At 49.7% G+C, this 25,330-nt stretch overlaps 1 pseudogene; it reads right to left on the bottom strand.

The window, feature by feature from the left end:
• LOC136502775 (cysteine-rich receptor-like protein kinase 10) lies at positions 1–20,475 on the bottom strand (annotated as a pseudogene).
• Positions 20,476–25,330: the final 4,855 nt, after the last annotated feature.

Raw genomic sequence — 25,330 nt, 5'->3', positions numbered from 1 at the left:
TTATCTTCCACTAACAATAGTTATTGTTAGATCATTTATACTTCTGCATGTAGAAGTAGATAGCTCCCCATGTGTTGCCCTTACATTGAAGAATGCTGGCTGTTTGGGCTCAGGTAGAGCCTGCAACTTGCCTGATAGCATTGTAACGACATCCGACATAGTTGGACGATCAACTGCATTCTCCTGAACACATAACAATGCAATTTTTATACATTTCTTTGCATGTGTCATTTTCTCTTCACTTACTAATGATGGAGCTACAAGTTCAATCCAAGTTTCATCCTTCCAAAGATGCCATGCCTGCAATAAATTTTGAGCCATCAGGTGACAAGGTGAGTTTGTAGGCATATATATCACTCGCCACTCGGTTATGGTTTTTTTCCAAATGCATGGTTATTTAGTTGAATTGGAAAGGATGGAAAGCCATAGGCCATTGAATGTTACTCTGTATTTGCATAAACAAACTTACATAGCTGAGGAGGTTGAAGAAGTCCCCACACTGGTGAAAGACAGAATTTCTTTTCCCACTAATAATCTCGAGAAGCAAAACTCCATAGCTGAACACATCAGATTTCACAGAGAAGCATCCCTCCGATGCATACTCGGAGCCATATAACCACTGAAACAATAGCGAATGCAGGTGCCTGTCAGAACAAACGCAATATAGGAAAACAAAACACTACTGAAAACATTTCATTTTAAACAAGTAATACAGGAGAAGTGAAATGCTTACTATGTGCCCACCACCCTTTGTGTTCACATGAATTTCTGTGGAGTCAAATATCCTTGCAAGCCCAAAGTCAGATATTTTGGGATTCATGTTATAATCTAACAGAATATTACTTGCTTTTAAGTCTATGTATGATGCGCAGACGGGAGTGTCTATGGAGATACAAGAGTCCTTGCTTTATCCCCTCTATTATGTTCAGGCGTCTGTTCCAGTTGAGAATTTAAGCTCTTTTTCAGTCTGCACTGTGAAACAATACATATTAAGTATGCGGTAAATTATTTGTTTTGTGAAATACTTAAAAAGAAGTACTATTTTGTGCTACATATGTATTCTCACCAAAGATGAAGTAGTCTAAGTCTTATTTGGCATGTATTCATAGACCAGTATGTTTTCTTCTCCTTCAATAGAACATCCTCGGAGATTAAGGCCTTGTTTAGTTCCTCCCAAACTTCTAACTTTGGCACTATATATGCAAAAAGAAGATTCCCCGTCACATTAAACTTGTGGTACATGCATGGAATACTAAAAGTAGACGAAATTAAAAACTAATTGCACAGTTTTGTTGTACTTTGCGAGACGAACATTTTGAGCCTAATTAGTCAACGGTTGGACAATTATTACCAAATACAAACGAAATGCTACAGTGACGCTACAGTACGCTTGCCAACTTTGCACATCCAAGGTTTGTCAACTAAACAAGGCCTAACTGGATTTGTATGTTGTAGCTTTGCAATAAGTTGGATTTCGTTTTTGAACTCAACATGGCCTTGTCTTGAATGTGCAGCAAGTCTCTTAACGGCTACCTCAAGCCCACTACGCAATGACCCCTGCACAAGTTTTGAGAAATAGATTTGAATTCAAATTTTACCAAGTTTTATAAAGTAGCGCGTGAACCTTGTCTTTTCTTAATTAAATGAGATATGTGTTAGATAATCTACTGTTACCTTGTGTGAACACAGCAAGGGAAGGCGGCGCCGAAAGGTCCCCTGCTGTGATAATGTAGGCGTTGCAGGTGCAGGCGCCGCACGGCTCACCTGCAGCACTGTAGCCACATGTAGAGGCCGGCGTAGAGTCAGTCCTACTGTGTTATCTAGTTACTGTTGCAGCATGTGCGCTGTACTAGGACTAGATGGATAGAGTTGTATAAATAGACATACACGGCAACTCAGTAAAGAGACTTCAGATTTGCCATCTCACAGACAGGGCTTTGGCCAACGCTAGTGTCTTGTATTGTGTGTGCTTGCTCTGTTCTCCCTTCTCCTTCTAGCTCCAGCCATAGTGTGTGGGAACAGACAACGCTTGTTCATGGTCAGCATGACGAGTGGGTGCTCGGCAACACTAGCGGGTGCTCGGTAAGACTGGTGAATGATTCACTTACCTGAGCCGGTGATCCTGTGGACCAACAAGTGGTATCAAAGCCGTACAAGTGCCATCGCCAGACTAACCGCTGACGATGACGGACGGTTCAGAGATGGGCGACAGCAGTGGCACTGTTGTGGCTGCCTAGCCACGACCGGAGGTCGTTGTTCGCACGGTGCGGGAGGTCAGCGGCACCAGTTCGCCGACGCTGACTCGCACCAACTATGGAGAGTGGTTGGTGACCATGAAGGTCAAGCTCAGAGCCCGATGGCTCTGAAAAGTTGTTGACAAGGGCACCAACAATAAAGAAGCTGACATGTCAGCGTTGGAGGCTATCCTCACTGCTGTACCAGCATAATACAGGGAGCCGTTGGGGGCAAAAAGCTCGGCTAAGGAGGCGTGGGAGGCTATTGCGGTGATGCCTGTCGGTTCCGACCACGTAAAGAAGGTGACAGCCTAGCTTCTGAAGTAGGAGTACGCCAACCTCAAGTTCAAGGATGGTGAAACGGTGGAGGACTTCTCCCTCCGCCTGCAGACGCTCATCAGCAAACTGAAGAGCCACGGCGTCACCATCAACGAAGAAGAGGCGGTTTCCAAGTACTTCCACTCTGTGCCGGCAAAGTACATCCAGATCGCTCTCTCCATAGAGACGATGCTGGACTTGTCCACCCTCACCATTGAGGATGTGATAGGCCGTCTATGGGCGGTGGACAAGCGTCTAGAGCAGGCGATAGCAACGAAGGACAACGGGAAACTCCTACTAACGGAAGAGGAGTGGGCTGCTCGGAGGAACTCTGGGAAGGCAGCCTCCTCCAGCCATGGTGGCGATGGCAAGTGCCGCGGCAAGGTTTCTTCGGATAAGAAAAAGCAGGTCGACCCCAACACCTACCGGCGTTGTGGGAAGATGGGCCATTGGGCACGGAAGTGCCCAAACTGCAAGTAGGAAAAGAAGGCTCAGGCTCATCTGGCGCAAGCCGATGATGAGGATGAGGCCACTATCCTGATGGCAACGTTCTGTGCATGGCACGACATCGAGGCCGAGGAGAGGGAAGAGGCGACGACGGTGGAAGGACCTAGGAAGGCCCTGAAGAATGTCAACCTCGACGAACCACGCGCCCAAGTCCTCCTCAGACGTGTGGGCACCGACTAAGAGCAGCGGTGGTATCTGGACTCTACTACCAGCAACCACATGACGGGCTCCAAGGAATCCTTCTCTGAGCTCGACGATGATGTTATCGGTACGGTGAAGTTTCGTGACGGCTTAAGGGTGGATATTCAAGGGCGCGTCACCATTATCTTTGGGTGCTAGAACGGAAAGCACCGCACACTAATGGATGTATATTATATCCCGCAGCTGCGTTCCAGCATCATCAGCATTGGTCAGCTGGATGAGCGCGGTTAGCGAGGTACCGATCAAGGATGGAGTCCTTAGGATCAGGGACCGGGAGCAGCGACTTCAAGCCAAGGTGAAGAGTTCCCTGAACCGGTTGTACCTACTCGACCTGAAGGTAGAGCAGCTGGTGTGCCTGATGGCAAGGCACTCCGAGAAACCATGGATGTGGCATGCCCGGTTCGGACATCTCAGCTTCGACGTGCTTGGTCGACTGAAAAAGATAGTCCGAGGGCTACCCCACATCAAGCACGGAGGCAAGCTGTGTGACAGCTGCTTGGCCGGGAAGCAGAGGAGGCTATCTTTCCCAAAGGCGGCCAAGTATCGCGCGAAGGAAGCTCTTGAGCTCATCCACGGTGACCTCTGTGGGCCGATCACGCCTGCTACAAACGGTGGTCTGCGGTACTTCCTCCTGCTCGTAGATGATTGTAGCCGCTATATGTGGCTACAACTCCTGACGAGCAAGGACGAAGCGGCTACGACGATCAAGAAGTTCAAGATGCGCGCGGAGGCTGAGAGCGGCAAGAAGCTCCATGTGCTGAGGACTAATCGTGGCGGCGAATTCACTTCGGTGGAGTTCGCTACGTACTGCGCGGATTAGGGTGTGGGGCAACACCACACCGCGTCATACTCACCACAACAGAATGGTGTGGTGGAGCGACGGAACCAGACAGGGGTCGGCATGGCCCGATCCATGATAAAGGCCAAAGGCATGCAGATAAGGTTCTAGAGTGAGGCAGCGACCATGGCGGTGTTCATCCTCAACCGCGCTCCAACCAAGGCCCTGACGGGCAAAACGTCGTTCGAAGCTTGGTATGGGCGCAAGCCGAGCGTGTCCTTCCTCTGGACATTCGGCTGCATCGACCACGTCAGGAAGATGAAACCGAACCTCACCAAGCTGGAGGACAGGAGCACACCCATGGTGTTCCTAGGCTACGCGGAGGGTACCAAGGTGTACTGGCTCTATGACCCACGTGGAGACAAGGTGCCTGTCTCACGCAACGTCGTGTTCGACGAGGAGGTGGCTTGGGACTGGAGCAGTCCGAACATGGGGGAAGCTGGTAGCTTCACCAACACCTTCATCGTCGAGCACCTGGTCATCCACGGTGGTGGAGACACTGGGGAAGAGGTGCCAAGCACTCCAGCGGTAGAGTCGAGCACTCCTAGAGCAGTGTCGAGCACTTCGATAGGAATGCCGAGCACTCTGGAGGGAGTGCCGAGCCCTCCTAGAGCGATGTCGAGCATGCCAGGAGTGGTCTGGGAGATTTTGCAGTGGTGGCGACAACTCCAGGACAGGTGCCGAGCACTCCCGTAGCGGAGCCAAGACGGCTTGCAGTGGTGCCGACCACTCCAAGACTAAGGCTGAGCACTCCTACAATGTGGTCGAACACTGCAGGAGTTATGATGAGCTATCCAGAAGTAATGCCCAGCACTGCAACCAGGGTGCCGAGCACTCCAGGTGCTATGACAAGAACTCCGGCGGAACAGGGAACTCCATCGACGTCAATCGAGTTCGCCTCACCTCCAAGTGACATCACTGAGTTCATGGACGCCTACCACGAAGGTGAGGAGGTGCGGTTTCACAGGCTGGACGACATCGTCAACGGCATAGGACCCTCAAGACTGGCTAGTAGGCTGCTCAATGACGTAGAGCTGCTACTCATCAGTGCTGAGGAACCACCCACGTTCGCGCTAGCCGAGTGGGATGGAAACTGGCGACGGGCGATGCTAGAGGAGATGAAGGCGATCAAGAAAAATGAGACTTGGCAGCTCATCGATCCACCTCCAGGATGCCATCCGATCAGCCTAAAGCGGGTGTACAAAGTCAAGCGGGATGAGCTCGGGGCCATTGTTAAGCACAAGGCGCGCCTCATCGCCCGAGGCTTTGTTCAGCGTGAGGGCATAGACTTCGAGGAGGTCTTTGTGCCAGTAGCGCGCATGGAGTCGGTCCGTTTGCTACTAGCCTTGGCAGCAGCAAAGGACTGATGCGTCCATCACTTGGACGTTAAATTGGCCTTCCTCAACGGCGAGCTGGTGGAGATGGTCTTCGTCAGGCAACCTCCAGGTCTTGCCGTCAAAGGAGAGGAGCATAGGGTGCTCCGACTGCGCAAGGCGCTCTACGGGCTGCGACAGGTCCCACGAGCATGGAACACCAAGCTTGACGCCATGCTGGGCGAGCTTGGGTTTTAGAGATGCGCAACCGAGCACGCGCTCTACACACAGCGACGGGGAAGGAGGAGCTCGTCGTCGTCTTGTATGTGGATGACTTGATCATCACCGGCGCGCGCACGGAGGACATCAACGGCTTCCAGGGTGAGATGGCGGCTCATTTTCGAATGAGCGATCTCGGCGCACTCTCCTGCTACCTCAGCATCGAGATGAGACAGGGGAAGGAGGATCTCACTCTCGGTCAGAGCGCATATACCTCCAAGCTGTTGGAGAGGAGCGGCATGGCTGAGTGCAAGCTATGCGTGACTCCAATGGGGGAGCGGCTGAAGCTGACGAAGGCCAGCACCGCGGTGAAGGTGGATGCAACACTCTACCAGAGCATCGTTGGCGGTTTGCGCTACCTAGTCCACACGAGGCCGGACATTGCGTTCGTCGTGGGCTACGTCAGTCACTTCATAGAGGATCATAGAGAGGATCACTGGGCTGCAGTGAAGCGGCTACTGCGCTACATCAAAGGGATGGTGGATCAGGGGATCATTTTTCCTAAGACCGGTGGGTAGGCTATAGCTCACTATGTTCAGCGATGCAGACATGGCAGGGGACATCAACAGACGACGGAGCACCTCTGGCGTGCTCGTCTTCCTCGGGTCGACCCTAATTTCATGTCTGTCGCTGAAACAGAAGGTGGTGGCGCTATCTACGTGCGAGGCAGAGTATGTAGCGGCGGCCACAATAGCGTGCCAAGTTGTGTGGCTACGCCGGCTGCTGGTCGAGCTAACCGGTGTGAAAGCTCACCCACCAGCACTGATGGTGGACAACCAGTCCGCCATCGCCCTCATGAAGAATCCGGTTCTGCACGACCGGAGCAAACACATCGACGTGAAGTTCCACTTTCTCAGGGACTATGTCGATGGAGGGCAGATCGTCATCGAGTTCGTCGAAACAGGTCGGCAACTCGCGGACGTCCTCACCAAGCCGCTCGGACGCCTTCGACTCATGGAACTGAAGGAGATGATCGGCATGGAGGGGTTATAAGGGTTAGCAGTAGGATTATGGGAAGATTGTTAGATAATCTACTGTTACCTTGTGTGAACACAGCAAAGGAAGGCGGCGCCGAAAGACCCCCTGCTGTGATACTGTAGCCGCTGCAGGTGCAGGCGCCGCACGGCTCACCTGCAGCACTGTAGCCACATGTAGAGGCCGGCGCAGAGTCAGCCCTGCTGTGTTATCTAGTTACTATTGCAGCATGTGCGCTGTACTAGGACTAGATGTATAGAGTTGTATAAATATGCAACTCAGTAAAGATAGTTCAGATTTGCCATCTCACAGACAGGGCTTCGGTCAACGCTGGTGTCTTGTATTGTGTGTACTTGCTCTGTTCTTCCCTCTTCCTTTAGCTCTAGCCATAGTGTGTGGGGACGGACAACGCTTGTTCGTAGTTGGAACGGCTAGTGAGTGCTCGGCAACACTAGCGGGTGCTCGGCAACACTGATGAGTAGTTCACTCACCTGGACCGGTGATCCTATGGGCCAACAATATGTTCCTATACATAAAATATAATTACCTTGTACACTGAGCCAAAGCCTCCTTCTCGTAGTTTATTTGCTTCCGAGAAGTTGCTAGTAGCCTCTTTTATTTGAGTGAAATCAAACAGCATGAAATCTGAATTGCTTTCTTCTATTCTCCAAAGCTTGAGTACTTCTTCTCTGGTTGCTGTGTCTTTTCTCCGCAACTTCAATTTATCTATACAAACAAGAGGTGAGGGTTTGAAAACTCTAATGCATACATCAGGGCCCGTTTCAAGAACACATTTAGGACGAGATATTATTGGAATATGAATATCTTAATCGTCACTCACTGTTTCTAATGCTTCTTATCCACTCAAAGGAGAATATCAGGACACAGGAACTTGCAATCACAGGCAGAAGTAAGGCAACTATCAACAGCTTGGTTCTTTTCCCTGTCACAAAATGCCATCTCAAAGATCAGTATATTTTCGTCGCAAAAAGTTTCAGTTTGATATTTTACGTGGTAACAATTTCAATATGTAATGGATGTCAATATGTAACCCAGGGGCTTACCGGAGGTGGCCAGTGGTGTCACGCCCCTTGGCCGCCGGCGATCGCCGCCAGTCGACGTGAGGAGATCAAGGCTGATACGCAAGAGATGGAAACGGAGGAGGAATCTTCCTCTGCCCGAGTTCTTTTTCAGATATGCAATAGTTCCCGAGTTTGGCTTACAGCAGCTTATAAGCTGAGTCCGGCCCATAGCCCACATGTCATAGAAACGAATTACAGCATGTAAATGGATAACGTTTTGCAGTAAAGGAAAAGGTAAAGCTTCAGTGCGTCTTCTTCATTCCTCTGTCTGTGGTGGCCTGACAGTTCCCCCCGCCGAAGTTCCTGCTTGCCCCCAAGCAGGCGCATCAGGGAAACGCTTGCGCAGCACGTTGTAGTCTTCCCAAGTAACACATGTTGCTGGCAGGCGAGTCCACTTGATGAAGACTCGTGGAATGGCGGTGTTACCCTTCTTGACCAGACGGCGATCAAGCACTTGCTCAGGTACTGCTGCCGAGGCTTCCAGATCAGTTGTCACCGGTAGAGTGGAGTAAACTAGAGTATGATCTGCAACAAACGGTTTCAGTTGGGAAACATGGAATACAGGGTGAACTTTACTGTCAGATGGCAACTCCAAACGATAGGCCACAGTGCCTATGCGCTCCAGAACCTTGAAGGGACCAAAGTATTTGTAGGCAAGTTTGGGATATGGCCTGTTCACCACTGAAGATTGTGTATAAGGTTGGAGCTTGAGCAATACTTTATCACCCACTTGGAACTAAAGGTAACGTTTTTTGCCAGACATTGTTTTCATTCTGTTTTGAGCTTGAACCAAGTGTTGCTTCAGTGACTGAAGATGAAATTCTCTGTTCTCAATCAATTCAGTTACTGTGATGGGTGTAGATGTATCAGAAGAGGAAGGGATCCCAATGTTGGCTTCTACACCATATAGAGCTTTGAAAGGAGAGCACCCCAATGAAGTGTGATATGTAGAGTTATACCAAAGCTCGGCCAGTGATAACCAGGTTGTCCAAGTCTTTGGAGCATCTTGTACTACACAGCACAAATACATTTCAAGGCATTGATTCACTCTCTCTGTCTGTCCATCAGACTGAGGGTGATATGTTGTACTCGTAGCTAGCTTCACTCTGTGTAGTTTGAACAATTCCTTCCAAAAGGTGCTGACATATATGGTGTCCCTATCACTGACAATTGAATGGGGTAAGCCATGGAATTTGACTATGTGATCCATGAACAGTTGAGCTATGGAACTTGCAGTGTAGGGATGTTTGACAGGCACAAAATGGGCATATTTAGTCAGTCTATCCACAACTACCATGATGACACTGTAACCCTAAGATTTGGGCAGTCCCTCTACAAAATCCATTGACATGTCCATTCATACTCCTTCTGGTATAGGGAGGGGTTGAAGAAGACCAGCAGGCAAACTGTTTGAGTGTTTGGCCTGCTGACAGATACTGCATTGCTTGACAAATTCCTCCACAGCTTGTTTCATACCCTTCCAAGCAAAATGGTTCTTGAGTCGATAGCAAGTTGCTTTAGTACCAGAATGGCCTCTAATAGCACTAGAATGAAATGCAGCCAGTAGCTTAGTTTGGAGTGCAGAGTTGTTGCCAATCCATATCTTGGACTTGTATCTGATCAGACCATTGTCTAGAGTATAGCCTGTAGCATTTGGGCTTTGGATAGCTAGCGCCTTAACAGATCCTGAGCCCTTGAGTCAGTAGCATAGGTGTTGAGCACCTCCTGAATCCAGTCTTGTTTTACCATTGAGACAGATTGAAGGATATTGAGATGTTGTATCCTGGAGAGTGCATCAGCTGCAATATTGTCTTTACCTTTTCTATAGACAATCTTGAATTGTAACCCCATCAATCTTGTCATTGCTTTTCTTTGCATCTCAGAGTGCAAATTTTGTTCACTAGATAGGGATTATGATCAGTGAGAATGACAAATTCTTGTCTTTGTAAATAATGCTTCCACTTTTCAACTGTCACGATGAGAGCTAAGAATTCTTTCTCATAAATGGATAATGCTTTATGTTTCTCCCCCAAGGCTTTGCTCAAGAAAGCAATAGGTTGCCCAGATTGCATTAAGACTGCACCAATGCCTTCACCATATGCATCAGTCTCCACTGTGAATGGGGCATTGAAATTTGGTAGAGCCAGAACTGGGGGCTGACTGGTCATGGCTTGTTTGTGCAGATCAAAAGCTTGTTGAGCTTTAGTAGACCATTGAAACTGTTTGGATCTGAGTAAGTTAGTGAGAGCTTTAGCAAGCACTCCATAGCCTTTCACAAATTTCCTATAGTACCTTGTCAGCCCTAGGAAGGCTCTAAGTTCTGTGAATGTAGTAGGTGTTGGCCAATGCAACATGGCTGAAATTTTGTTTGGATCAGTAGCCACCCCCTCAGAAGAGATTATGTGTCCTAGGTATTCAAGCTGTGGTTGAGCAAAGGTGCACTTAGACTGCTTGAGAAAAAGCTGATTCTTCTGAAGAGTTTGAAGTACCGGTTGCAGATGTGTACTGTGTTCTTCTAATGAGTTGCTATAGATCAAAATATCATCCAGGAAGACTAAGACAAATTTCCTCGAAAATGGTTGCAGAATTTGATTCATTACACATTGAAATGTGGCAGGAGCGTTGGTAAGGCCAAATGGCATTACTTTAAATTGATAATGACCATCATTAGTTTTGAAAGCAGTCTTGTACTCATCCTCAGGTAACATCTTGATTTGGTGATAACTTGATTTCATGTCCAATTTGGTGAAGAACTGGGAGCCAGATAGTTCATCCAAAATTTCTTCTATAATAGGTAAAGGGAACCTATTCTTGACTGTGAGGTCATTTTAGTTTGCTGTAGTCCACACAAAAACGCCAAGTTCCAGTCTTTCTTTTTAACCAAGAGTACAGGTGATGCAAATGGGCTGTGACTGTGGGTAATGAGTCCAAGCCTATAAAAGTTGCTTCACTTGCACTTCTATTTCTGTCTTCAGTTGTGGGAGTAGTGGTATGGCCTAGCATTCACAGGCACTGCACCAGGGATCAAGGGTATCGCATGATCATAGCTTCTAGAGGGAGGCAGAGTTTCTGGGTCTTGAAATACTTGGCTATGCTGGTCCAGGACTTGCTGAATGCAGGATGGTACCTAGTTAGGGGCAGGTATCAGTTTGACTCAAGGCACACTCTATGGTAGTGACAATTGCAAAGGGCCAAGCATCATTTCCCTTGGTTGTATTATAGAGTTTGGTGGCTGATATTGGTGTTGCTATAACTGGAGGAGGTAACAACCCTTGTAGCTTGATCAATCTGCCTTTATGATTGAACTCCAAAGTCTTGTTGTTCCAATTACAAGTCATGGGACTATTGTTCTTGAGCCAATCATAGCCCAAAATGGCATCATAAGGTGCCATGTCCAATACTATCATATCATTGGATAAGGTGTGACCTTGTAGGTACTATTGAAGATTGGTAACCTTGGCTGTAGTTGTTAACCAATGACCATCAGCCAGTTTAACCTTCCTGGGTGTGATAGGAACTGTTGGTAAGTTTGCCTGTTTCACAAAATTTGCACTGACGAAACTGTGTGAACTGCCTGAGTCTAGCAATACTAGTGTCACCTTGTCCTTAACCAGGGTTTTGAGTTTAATTGAATTATCTGTATCAGCACTAGAAAAGGCATGCAAGGATAATTGACAGAATTCCTCTGTGAGAGCATCCTCCATAGCTAATTGATTCAGGTGCTCCTCAGTAATTTCCCCCTTGTCAAGGTCATTAATGACCAAGGCATGTACCTGTGGTTTTTGTTTCTTAGGGCAGACTTCATTATGGCTAGGTTCATACTTGTCACCACAAGCAAAGCAGAGATTGTTTGCCCTTCTATAATCCCTGAGCTGTCTGATTCTCTGCAGATTGTAGTTGGACTGTTGTGGGGGATTGTCCCCTCTGTGCACAGCAGGCTTCTGAGGTGGGACAGCTCTGTTGTATTTGGTCTTGTTTCTCTCTATTATTCTCTGCTAAATTCTAGCAATCACTGATGCCCTTTCCACTGTAACAGGGACATGAGGTTCCACAGTAGCTCTGATCTCTTCATTCAATCCTTGGACATATGTGGTTGCAAAGAAGAGTTCATCATAGTGACAATTGTGCATGGAAATGTCAAACTGCAAGGACTAAAAAGCTATTGTGTATTCCTCCACAGACCTAGTTTGTTTGAGGGAGACCAACTCATTAATTGCATTCCTGTAGTCATCAGCCCCAAACTTCTCTTGTATGACTTGATAGAAAATCTTCCATTCAGGTATAGCATTATTCTGCTTATATGCCTGCCACCATTTGGAGGCATTGCATTGTTGCAGCTGTTACCTTCAACCTCTCAGGAATAGAGTAGATGGTGAAGTAGTTGACACAGTTGTCAAACCATATCTTTGGATTGGAGCCATTAAACTTGGGGAAATATTGTTAGCCCATAGGATCACCGTCTCAGGTGAGTGAACTACTTACCAGTCTTGCCGAGCACCCACTAGCCGTGCCGACCATGAACAAGCGTTGTCCGTCCCCACACACTATGGCTAGAGCTAGAAGAAGAAGGGAGAACAGAGCAAGTACACACAATACAAGACACCAGCGTTGGCCGAAACCCTGTCTGTAAGATGGCAAATCTAAACTCTCTTTACTGAGTTGCTGTGTATGTTTATTTATACAACTCTATCTATTTAGTCCTAGTACAGCGCACATGCTGCAACAGTAACTAGATAACATACAGGGCTGACTCTGCGCCGGCCACTGCATGTGCCTACAGTGCTGCAGGTGAGCCGTGCGGTGCCTGCACCTGCAGCGGCTATAGTATCACAGCAGGGGGCCTTTCGGTGCCACCTTCCCTTGCTGTGTTCACACAAGGTAACATTAAATTATCTAACAATCTTCCCATAATTCTACTGCTAACCCTTGTACCCCCTCCATGCTGATCATGTCCTTCAGCTCCGTGAGTCGAAGACGTCCGAGCGGCTTGATGAGGACGTCCGCGAGTTGCCGACCAGTTTCGACGAACTCGATGACGATCTGCCCTCCATCGACACAGTCCCTAAAGAAGTGGAACTTAACGTCGATGTGTTTACTCCGGTCATGCAGAACCGGATTCTTCGCGAAGGCATTGGCGGGCTGGTTGTCCACCATCAGTGCTAGTGGGTGAGCTTCCACTCCAGTCAGCTTGCCCAGCAGCCGGCGTAGCCACACAACTTGGCATGCCGTTGTGGCCGCTACTACGTACTCTGCCTCGCACGTAGATAGCGCCACCACCTTCTATTTCAGCGACTGTCGACGAAATATGGTCGGCAGTCCACCGAGGGGGGTGCCCGTGGTGGTAGATTATCGGTAGACGGTACGTGTAATCAGGAACCAGATGTGACACAAGGCGCAGAGACAGCGATTTAGACAGGTTCGGGCCGTCTGGTCGACGTAATACCCTACGTCCTGTGTCTTTGGTGTATTGTATTGAGATGTATACAGATTAACCTCCTTGGATCTGTCCTCTAGGGGACCCTTGTCTCTCCTTATATACTCCAAAGAGACAAGGTTACAAATAAAGTATCCAATTTGGTACTATTATAATATCTAGTACAACTTGTAATCTTGATGTGCACGCCTTGATCTTACGGGGCGGGCCACCTCGGATGGTGCGGCCCATGTACCATCTTGTGGTACCCGGGGGTATATCCCCCACAGCTAGTCCCCGAGCGCCATGTATTCTGATGCGACACGCCGTTTCAACCTTCTCCGAACAGTGAGGCTTGAGTTCTTGACATCTCCGATCACCGTTGTTGCCGGAGAAGTAGGTTGTCCAAAGAATGTATGGTGCTCTTAAGAAGAAAGAAAAAGATTTCCACCTTGGGAAGTGTGCCCACTTGTATTTCTGAAAAGAAATGTAAGTGCGTCTTGAAGCGTAGCGTCTTTGATCATCAGAGGCATAGGGGTCGAAAAACAAACACATTCACCGCAAGGTGAAGTGTGCCCACTTAGTCCCCGATCCTGTTAGTTGGTGTCGTAGGCACGTGGTGCCAGGGTCTAACAAGAATTCTCAGTTAAGTTGAGAATCCAATCGTCGTACAGGCGATACGAGATGCACCGGCAGGTGCATCGTACCGATGTAGTCCCCGAGCTTGCTGGAAGGCGAGGTATGAGCCTTGTAGCAAGGTCTAAATGAGAAAGAATATCCCAACTGTATGCGAGTCGCCAGTCACATGTAGTCGAGACGCAAAGTCCCCGATCCGTGGTTGGAGAGTGGTCGAGGCAATCCCTGAGCATAGGTTGAGGAGCGAGCGACGAAGTCCCCGAGCCGTGGTCGGAGAGTGATCGAGGCAGTCCCCGAGCATAGGTCAAGGAGCGAGCAACGAAGTCCCCGAGCCATGGTCGGAGAGTGACCGAGGCAGTCCCCGAGCATAGGTCGAGGAGCGAGCGACGAAGTCCCCGAGCCGTGGTTGGAGAGTGATCAAGGCAGTCCCCGAGCACAGGTCGAGGAGCGAGCGACGAAGTCCCCAAGCTGTGGTCGGAGAGTGGTCGAGGCAGTCCCCGAGCATAGGTCGAGGAGCGAGCGACGAAGTCCCCGAGGCGTGGTCGAAGAGTGGTCGAGGCAGTCCCCGAGAATAGGTCGAGGAGCGAGCGACGAAGTCCCCGAGCCATGGTCGGAGAGTGATCGAGGTAGTCCCCGAGCATAGGTCGAGGAGCGAGCGATGAAGTCCCCGAGCCGTGGTCGGAGAGTGATCGAGGCAGTCCCCGAGCATAGGTCGAGGAGCGAGCGACGAAGTCCCCGAGCCGTGGTCGGAGAGTGATCGAGGCAGTCCCCGAGCATAGGTCGAGGAGCGAGCGACGAAGTCCCCGAGCCGTGGTCGGAGAGTGGTCGAGGCAGTCCCCGAGCATAGGTCGAGGAGCGAGCGATGAAGTCCCCGAGGCTTGGTCGGAGAGTGGTCGCGGCAGTCCCCGAGCACAGGTCGAGGAGTGAGCGACGAAGTCCCCGAGCCGTGGTCGGAGAGTGATCGAGGCAGTCCCCGAGCATAGGTCGAGGAGCGAGCGACGAAGTCCCCGAGCCGTGGTCGGAGAGTGATCGAGGCAGTCCCCGAGCACAGGTCGAGGAGCGAGCGACGAAGTCCCTGAGCATAGCTCAAAATTCCTGCAATATAAATATGTAGAATGGTAGTACATTGTGTACAAAATAATAAATTATGGAGAAAAATCAATAGTGAAGAAATAGCGTATGACGCTCAGCAGTCATTTGCAAATGAGCATGATGTGATAAAGCAGTTGGTGCTTTGTAAACATCAGTGTTAATGTGAAGTTTGTGTTTATACTTAATATAAACCGTCCGACCAGTTAGTATGTAGCTGAGTCTCTAGCTCTAGCTAGCCCGTTAACCATAACGCGGGGCGCGGAGCCCGTGCACGTGTAGGAAGAACAAGGCGTCGCTAAGGAGCCGCTGCCGACCACCCATAATGCAGAGGGCAGACGCTCATGCACGTATAGGGAGGAGCCGGAGACAGGGCCATCTCTGGAGGCATCGAGCGTCAACATGACTGGTCGATGATTTGCATTAAGTATAGCTATATGTTATATTTAGGATTGTATACATGGACAAACGTTATTTGAAGAATAATCATGACGAGGACGTTGTGGAGAAACATCGTAATGAAAATTGTGTTAAATATAAATATTAGAAGTGTACTTATCTTTGATAGAAATATGATCGGTGGCGATGAAGTTGTCCGGTCCTCGAGCTTTTTGGCCTGTTGTCATGATGGTAGTCGCGGTTGTCGTAGCGCCGTTCTTCATGGCGATCATCATTGCGACGTGGTCTATGGTCGACGTGGTCTGGTGGTCGGTGTGGTCGGAGCTTGGCGGAGCTGCTCGGGACATGGTCGTGGATGAATTTCGATCGAACTTGAAAAGCTTGCTTCTTCTGTTCGTCTAGAATAGGGAGGTCACCCTTCGGCAGCACGGATGATGGCTTCGTTCTCTTATATGGTTGTGCATAACTAGTACTTGACGTCATATCTTGCATGGAGTTGTAGCTTGATACACCTTGCTTTGTTTGCTTGCTTGGCCATGTAATTGTTCGTGCTTGCATGCGGATCGGCTCTTGATTACTTTAATTATCTTTGCACGGCTCTGTAGATCACGCGTTTATCTTGCATTGTCCTTCGATCGATGTGCTCTTGCTGTTGTGCATTGGGGCACATGATGGCAATTAATCATCATGCAGATCGAATCGGAGTAGGACTCTTTTGTGGGACGTGTTCCAGGAGATTAATTGGCTTGGCTTGTTGTCGTTCGGCTCCTTCCTTATTTGCTCGTTAGTTGAGGATTCAGACATGGTCTTGCTTGCCTACTTGGAGTCGTACTCGATCAGCCTTAGAGTCGGCGGAGACTGGATGCTGGGATCGAACTTGATTGAGGCAGATTGCCCACAGAATCAGACTAAGCCTTGAGTTGGTGATCTGCAGGTTGGCGTGTGCGAGGAACCGAACCCCCGCAGATGACGATGATGAAGAAATTCTCGTATAGAATCAAAGAACGATCCCGCCGAGAACGTGATGCTGACTTTGAGATCCCATCTGGTTTGCCATAGATCAGCGCGCATGATCCCCTAAAGGGGTCCCCTACTTGGCGTGCCACTGTCGACGAAATATGGTCGGCAGTCCACCGAGGGGGGTGCCCGTGGTGGTAGATTATCGGTAGACGGTGCGTGTAATCAGGAACCAGATGTGACACAAGGCGCAGAGACAGCGATTTAGACAGGTTTGGGCCGTCTGGTCGACGTAATACCCTACGTCCTGTGTCTTTGGTGTATTGTATTGAGATGTATACAGATTAACCTCCTTGGATCTGTCCTCTAGGGGACCCTTGTCTCTCCTTATATACTCCGAAGAGACAAGGTTACAAATAAAGTATCCAATTTGGTACTATTACAATATCTAGTATAACTTGTAATCTTGATGTACACGCCTTGATCTTATGGGCCGGGCCACCTCGGATGGTGCGGCCCATGTACCATCTTGTGGTACCCAGGGGTATATCCCCACAGCGACAACCATGAAATTGTGGCCGACTCGAGGAAGACAAGCACGCTAGAGCTGTTCCGTCGCCCGTCAATGTCCCCCGCCATGTCTGCATCGCTGAACACAGTGAGCTGCAGCCTACTCCCACCAGTCTTTGGGAAGATGATCCCATGATCCACCGTTCTCTTGATATAGCGTAGTAGCCGCTTCACCATAGCCCAGTGATCCTCTCTAGGATCCTCCATGAAGCGATTGACGTAGCCCACGGCGAACGCAATATTTGGTCTTGTGTGGACTAGGTAGCGTAGACCGCCGATGATACTTCGGTAGAGTGTTGCATCCACCTTCGCCACGGTACTAGCCTTCATCAGTTTCAGGCGCTCCTCCATCGAAGTCACGCATGGCTTGCACTCAGCCATGCCGCTCCTCTCCAACAGCTTGGAGGCATACGCGCTCTGACCGAGCGTGAGTTCCTCCTTCCCCTGTCTCACCTCGATGCCGAGGTAGTAGGAGAGTGCACCTAGATCGCTCATTTGAAATCAGGCTGCCATCTCGCGTTTGAAGCTATTGATGTCCTCTGTGTGCGCGCCAGTGACGATTAAGTCATCCACATACACGCCGACGAGGAGGTCCTCCTTCCCTCGTCGCCGCATGTAGATCATGTGCTCGGTTGCGCACCTCTAAAACCCAAGCTTGCCCAGCATGGCATCAAGCTTAGCATTCCATGCTCGTGGGGCCTGCCGTAGCCCGTAGAGCGCCTTGTGCAATCGAAGCACCCTGTGCTCCTCTTTCTTGATGGTGAAACCTGGAGGTTGCACGACAAAGACCGTTTTTGCCAGTTCGCCATTGAGGAAGGCCGATTTTATGTCCAAGTGATGGACGCGCTAGTCCTTTGCTGCTGCCAAAGCAAGTAGCAAACGAATCAACTCCATGCGCGCTACTGGCGCAAATACCTCCTCGAAGTCTATGCCCTGGCGCTGGACAAAGCCTCGGGTGATGAGGCGTGCCTTGTGCTTGACAATGGCGCCGAGCTCGTCTCGCTTGACCTTGTACACCCACTTTAGGCTGATCGGACGGCATCCTGGAGGTGGATCGACGAGCTACCAAGTCTTGTTTTCCTCGATTGCCTTCATCTCCTCTAGCATCGCCCGTCGCTAGTTTCCATAGCGCTCGGCTAGCGTGAACGTGGGTGGTTCCTCTGCACTGACGAGTAGCAGCTCTGCGTCGTTGAGTAGCCTGCCCGCCAGACCTAAGGGACCTGTGCCGCCGACGATGTCATCTAGCCTGTGGAACCGCACCTCCTCACCTTCGTGGTAGGTGTCCACGAACTCAGTAATGTCACTTGGAGGTGAGGCGAACTCGATCGACGTCGATGGAGTTTCCTGTTCCGCTGGAGTGCCTAGCACAGTTCCTGGAGTGCTCGGCACTACTTCTATATAGCTCGTCATAACTCTTGCAGTGTTCGCCCACACTGTAGGAGTGCCTAGCCTTGGTCTTGGAGTGGTCGGTACCACCGCAAGACGTCTTGGCTTCGCCATGGGAGTGCTCGTCACCCGTCCTGGAGTGGTTGCCGCCACTGTAAAACCTCTTGGCACCACTCCTGGCGTGCTCGGCATCCCTCCAGGAGTGCTCGGCATCCCTCCCGAAGTGCTCGGCACTGCACCAGGAGTGCTCGGTTCTATCGCTGGAGTGCCCGGCACTCCTCCCGGAGTGCTCAGCACCTCTTCCCCAGTGTCTCCACCACCGTGGATGACCAAGTGCTCGACGACGAAGGTGCTGGTGAAGCCACCAGCTTCCCCCATGCTCGGACTGCTCCAGTCCCAAACCGCCTCCTCGTCAAACACGACGTCGCGCGAGACAAGCACCTTGTCTCCACGTGGGTCGTAGAGCCGGTATGCCTTGGTATCGTCCGTGTAACCCAAGAACACCATCGGTGTGCTCCTGTCCTCTAGCTTAGTGAGGTTAGGCTTTGTCTTCCTAACGTGGCCGATGTAGCCGAATGTCTGGAGGAAGGACACGCTCGGCTTGCGCCCATACCAAGCTTCGAACAACGTCTTGCCTGTTAGGGCCTTGGTTGGAGCACGGCTGAGGATGAACACCGCCGTGGTCACCGCATCTCCCCAGAACCTTGCTGGCATGCCTTTGGCCTTCATCATGGATCGGGCCATGCCGACCACCGTCTGGTTTCGTCGCTCCACCATGCCATTCTGTTGTGGTGAGTACGGCGTGGTGTGGTGTTGCCCCACACCCTGATCCGCACAGTACGCAGCGAACTCCACCGAAGTGAATTTGCCACCGCGATCAGTCCCCAGCACGAGGAGCTTCTTGCCGCTCTTGGCCTCTGTGCGCATCTTGAACTTCTTGATTGCCCGACAGAGATCGATCTGACTACCTGGAATTACGAGCTGTAGATCAAAGCAAGACGGGAACAGGAAGCACTACCTGAGGCTGGTGTATGCTAGAGATTGTTGTCGCCGTGCTGGGATGTCAGATCCAGCGTCACTGCGCCAACCATCAACCGAGGACCCGGATAACTAGCGCCGGAGCGAGATCGGGGAGATCCGTTGCCCACGCCGAGGAAGGACTATCTCTGATACCACCTATCATGCCCCTTGCCGCCGGCGATGTGAGGAGATCAAGAGTGATACGCAAGAGATGGAAACAGAGGAGGAATCTTCCTCTGTCCGAGTTCTTTTTCAGATATGCAATAGTTCCCGAGTTTGGCTTACAGCAGCTTATAAGCTGAGTCCGGCCCATGGCCCACATGTCATAGAAACGAATTACAGCATGTAAATAGATAACGTTTTGCAGTAAAGGAAAACGTAAAGCTTCAGTGCGTCTTCTTCGTTCCTCTGTCTGTGGTGACCTAACAAGTGGCCGCGGCGGCGGCGACGGAGGTCGACTAGCCGGCAAAGTTGAGTTGATCTGTGACAGCGATCCGATCTTCAGCATGGGCTCCCCACCGTAGAACTGGTAGTGGTAGGTCTCGTACCTGTACCCACAACCGGCGCCAAGGTTGCGCACGCCGGCGGTCGACCCATTTAAGGTGGAGTTGCCGATTAGGTCCTGCAGGCACTGCCAGCAATCGGCGCCGGACATGTCCGGCGTGCACTGCATGAGCGAGTGAAGTGGCGGCGTGACGACGTCCATGCGCACCGTGCTGTACCACCTGATCGCCGTGGAGTTGTACACGGCCCACTGCATCGTGTAGCTCAGCAGCGCTCTCACCAGGGTGACGAAGTCAGCGCCGGCGCTCGTCGTCGTCGGGCTGCTCCGGCTACGGGTGACCTATAGCCTTATCTGGCCCAGATTGGCCGCGGAAGTGAGGAAGTCGTCGCCCGAGAAGAAGGCAAGGCAGAGGTCGTCGTACACGGCGGCTTCTTTGATGTACGGGCACAGACTCGTCTGCGCGTCGCGGAAGGCGCGCGTCGTGCAGTCGAGGCAGGACGAAGCGTTGGTGTCGCCTCGGCAGAGGGCGAGGGCGAAGACCTGGTCTGGGACCGCACCGGCGCTGGCCTTGGCGAAGAGGGCAGGGGAGGAAGAGGCGTTCGACGGGAGGCTCGTGGAGAGGAGCTGCAAGTTGGCTTGGTACTTGCTGCCGGCCGTGTAGTTGCCGCTGCTTCCGCGGCGCTGCCATGGCGGGTAGGGAGCAACGAGCGGCAACACAAGGAGTAGCAGCGGCAGAACAAGCAACATGGCCATTGCCAGTCGACTACACACACCAATGCGACACACAATTAAGTTATATAAAGTGCACTTGGAGACTGTGAATATGTATGTTGAGTTGTTGACACGTCCATCGTACGTGCACCAGGAGATTTTTTTTTATTTTTAATCCTTTTTAAAACTTTTTCCAAATTTGACACTGTTTATTTTTTTTTTCAAATCTAACACTTTTGATCGTGCCGGCGCGGCCAAACCATACCGCCGCGCCATGCATGGCGGCGCAGCGAGGCTACCACCGTGGCAGCGACCCGGGCCGCTGACCGGTGACGTGGCGGGCGCTGCCGCATCACAAACCATTGACGGTGTTGGAGCGAATGAACAAGAATGGGGGGTCGATGGGGAACCAATTAACTCTGGATAATATGGATTTCGACGGTCAGTTGACGCAGGAGCAACTTCATTCAACTCCAATGGCAGTCGATGATTCAAGGCGATTCTTAGTAGGCAGTATAAGCAATGACTTCGATGCAAACGAGTTCCAACGTGAAGAGGAGGAGCAGGACATGATCGGTGATGTAATTAGCAGTGATTTAGATGATTCAAACAATGACCAATTCAGGAGGCAGAGATGCTATGACAACACCGGTTCATGCTATGCCAGTGCCGGTTCATGCTATGACAATGCCGGTTCATGCTATGCCAATACCAGTACCAACTGAAGTACTTCATGCTATGTCGGCTCAGGTAAGATTAGTCACAGATTTGCTCAATCAAGTAGTGTCGTCCTCATCCTCGTCCCCCTCATCGGCCTTCACAATCTGAGATCGAATGGTGTGACCACCTCTCATTCTGTGCTCATGTAACTTCTTTTCATGAAACCTTGCACGGGCCGCCTCTGCGGCATGGTCCTCGCTGCATCCAATTCCTTCATATATAGAATGCAACTAGTTAGCAATGTGATTATAATTAAAAGCAGTCAATGAAAATATCGGGTCTTTCAATCACTCACTGGCACACAATGCACCAACAAGGTCGTTCAAGACCTGCATCTATACTCTTGCCTCCTCCCTTGCCTCCTTCCTTGCCCTCTCCTCCTCTGCCATCCTCTGTCTCTCCAACCTACTTTTGTCCAACCTAACACCAATCGGATTACAAAAACCATGCTGTTTAGCAAACTCACGCATCTCCTTTATGTGTTGTTTGACGAAGAGGTCGACAAGCTGAGATCCACACCCCATCTTCTATCCCATTACTTGCTTTGCCAAGAACTTCACTTGACCATCATAAGGTTCCTACTTACATTTCCTAGTGCTCTGTTCAAACAAAAAATTAGATCATAAGTCATTAAACAAGAATAATTCGATTTCATGTTTTCCACAACAATAAACAACCTCATCGTAGTCAACCATATGGCCGCACCAATGGCCTATTCCAAGCTCCGAAGGGACTAGACCGTAGTTCGCTTTAACACCACATTCGCACAAGACAGGTGCTTCGATGATTATCCTATCTTTCTTCTTTTCCTTTTCCTTTGGCTCGGGCTAATGAGACTTAGGACCAAGAGCCCCTCCTTGAAACGACACTCCTCAAATCCATACACCTATAAGAGAAGACATTAGTACATGCACATATATAACTCAGTAGTTCAACAGATACACTTTCCACTTACTTTCGTGCTTGTTGCCACACACAAACTCCCACGAATTCGAAGGGGATATCACAGCTCGGTCACCGCAATGGCATAGAGGAGGTTCCTCGAGTCATCTTGTTGTGGCTACATGCTTCTCCTCAGCCATCATTGGTGCCGGGGGGGGGGGGGGGTAGGAGGAGGTGGAACCCACCGCTCGAAGTGCTCACGTGGATGTCTTTCTCTCCACTAATCGTCGAAAAGGAGGTACCTTGGGTCAAACTTGTCTGGACCATCGTTCCACTGAAAGAAAAAACCTCTCATGAGCCGACACAACAAGATTCCACTAAAATATTAGTAAACTACTAACACTAATGAAGAAACAATGATACAGAGACAATTACTTACATTAAAACGACTGCATGTGTAGTAGCAATGCACAGCTATGTCTCGATGTCTCGATTGATACACGTGGGCAGGAAACCACAATCATAGATAGGGAAAGGGAAGTCAGGGGGGATGAGGGTATCTTTGCTAGACACATCGAGGTATAATTCTCTAGGACGATCCCATTTTTGCCAAAACTGCTCCAGATACATGTCTTGCATCTAACAAAACGGTTGTAATTTAACACCAATCAAAATATCATAAATTAATGTAAAACAAAAAAATACTAAAACAATCTCCTGCTCTGTTCAAAGTAAGGCAGAGAGAGGGAGGGAGCCTACGGCACGACGTTAAGTCAGCCCTGCCGCACCCTGATCCGCAGCACGGCAGCGCCGGCCACGTCAGCAGTGGGCCTAGTCGCTGCCACGGTGGCGGCCCTGCCGCGCCGCCATGGATGGCGTGGCGGCTTGATTTTGCCGCACCACAGCAATAGGCTCGGCCAAAACTATTAGATTTGAAAAGAATAAACAATGTTAAATTTGGGAATAATTTTAAAAAGGGTTAAAAAAATCCACTAGTACAGAAAAGCAAATTAGTGACTCTTATAAGATGTATATTAGTGACGGAGATATGAAGCGTCTCTAGATTTATGTTTGTGTTGTGGAGAACATTGATGACGTCTTATTCCCTATCTCTTATTATACGTACATAATAGCTGTGGACAACATCGGTGACATCTTATTCCCCATCTCTTATATGTACATAATAGCTACAGTTATATTATCAAAGACCTGGTGGAGACTGTGTATTAGATTAAAGATAACATAGACGGTTCATCTTTCTGGGTTCACGTTATTAGCTGTCTCTAATATGTAGACAAATAGCCAGGTGTGTGCTACTGCTCGTATTGGGGCAAGTCTAGACTCTCATCTGTGAGGGGTCAAGGCTTAGATTTTGCTCGGCTGAGAAAAACTTATTTTTATTGGGGGTAGATTGGAGTCCTGCCAGAGCTCTCAAATTATATATAGTTTTTCACCATTGGGGGTGGGAATCGGGGAACTATTGGAGGTTCTCTAAGAAAACCCTCTTGGAAATGTAGCCATCCTCTAAAATTATATTTCTAGGGACAATTCCCTTAAGCTGATTGCCCTAGGTATGTGAGATTTCTAGGTGCGGTTGGCTTAGGTGAACTGCCCCCTAAAAATTGATCTAAAAGTGCAATTCACTAAGGGAACCGTCCCAAAAAATACCCTGCTATAAAATCTCTCTTTCTCCAGTGTTCACTCCCAATACAAGCTCCTCCGTTCTTGGGCGGCTCACTTTGTAACACCCCAGGTGTTTAGCTTCCACATTTGCACTGCATTTCATGAACATGAGCATCATGCATCCATTCGTGAACTTATATTACATGAAACATGATTTCAAAACATTGCAACATGTTGTATATTTCATGTGTGTTGCCTCTTTTATGAAATGTAAAGTGTGCAACACTTGAGTGCAACATGTGCCACTCACTTAGTGAAACAAGATTAGTTAATACTATGCAACAAGATCATGAAACATGTGAAACATGACTATGAAACATTTGCAACATTTCTTGTGTTTTTCATTGTTTCAATACATGTGATGCTTGATTCTTGTTTGACCAATGTGTGGTGTGGTTAATAATCATCCTAAGTAACTTAGTTACACCTAGAATGTCATTAGGAACAATGTTCATGTTGATCATTTTGACTAATTAGGTTTCCAAGTCATGGTTTGACCAAATTTGACCCCTGAACCCTTTTGTTTGACTATTTAAAAAGTATGGCTTAGGATGTTTGCATGTCTGAGCAACCTAAAACAAAGTTGTAGCAAATTTATTAAGGAACAAAATTTGTTTTATGGCCAACTCATGAAAATGTGCAGAGCATGCTCAAAAATGGCCCACAAGTCAGTTTTGAAGGTGGATTCAACATTTGAAAACTTTTCTAAGTCCTTAATACAATTCCAGTTTGATCAGGCCAACTTTGGCTTGATGCAACTCATGATCCATTGGGAATTAGGTCTTGGTCATTTAACATAAAGTGTAGCTGGTACTTAGGGCTACAATTTGTATCTTGACTGATTTCGCTGATAACCAACGGATTAGAAGCTAATCATCGTCGAACTTCGCCTGTCAGTCGCCATTGGATAACTGAATCGGCGTTTCAGACGTGCTACAGTGGCGACCGGTTTCAGAGAACAACGGCCGCGTGTACGCCGCGCGTCGACGGCCGACTGACCGCCCAGGCCACGCGCCGTGGATGGCCTGAACCCGCTGATGGCGTTCTCCACTTGAAGCCGCAGCGTGTCCGTGAGCCCCCACCAGCGCCACATTTCCTTCTTGCTTCCTTTGCTTCCTCCGCTCGCCGAAGCACCGCAGCAGCAGCAGCGGCTCTGCCGTCGCCATTGACGGCACGAGCTCGCGCCTTGCCACCCTATCGCCACCACAACAGCTCCTTAGCACTCCCATTGCATCACCGAGCTCTCTCTGGCTAGCCTGGTGTGCTTGGTAAGGTCCCAACGCCGCGCGCAGTTCACCGGAGTGTCGCCGCCGTGCCCTGTCATCGTGGCCGGGGCACTTCCGTCGGCCTTTCGCCGTGTAAACTTGTGCGCTAGCTTCGTAGTAGCATGTAGGAGCTCGACGTGTTGGTTGATTGGGCTATCATGGCCGGCTCCGGCGTCACGCCGTCGAGCCGAACCCCCGCGCCACCATGGTTGTCGCCGTCGTCTTGATCACCGGCAATAGGTCCATCCATGTAGCTTGATGGGTTCGGGAGGTCGATGCGGTCGCGTTGGTGCCGTCATCGTCGCCGGAGACGCCGCCGTCGGCGAGCTCCGCCGGATTCCCGATGA

This window comes from Miscanthus floridulus, chromosome 14 (genome assembly GCF_019320115.1).
Source record: "Miscanthus floridulus cultivar M001 chromosome 14, ASM1932011v1, whole genome shotgun sequence".
Lineage (NCBI taxonomy): Eukaryota > Viridiplantae > Streptophyta > Magnoliopsida > Poales > Poaceae > Miscanthus > Miscanthus floridulus.
Note: the sequence above shows the minus strand (reverse complement) of the source record. Positions and strands in the feature narration are given on the sequence as shown.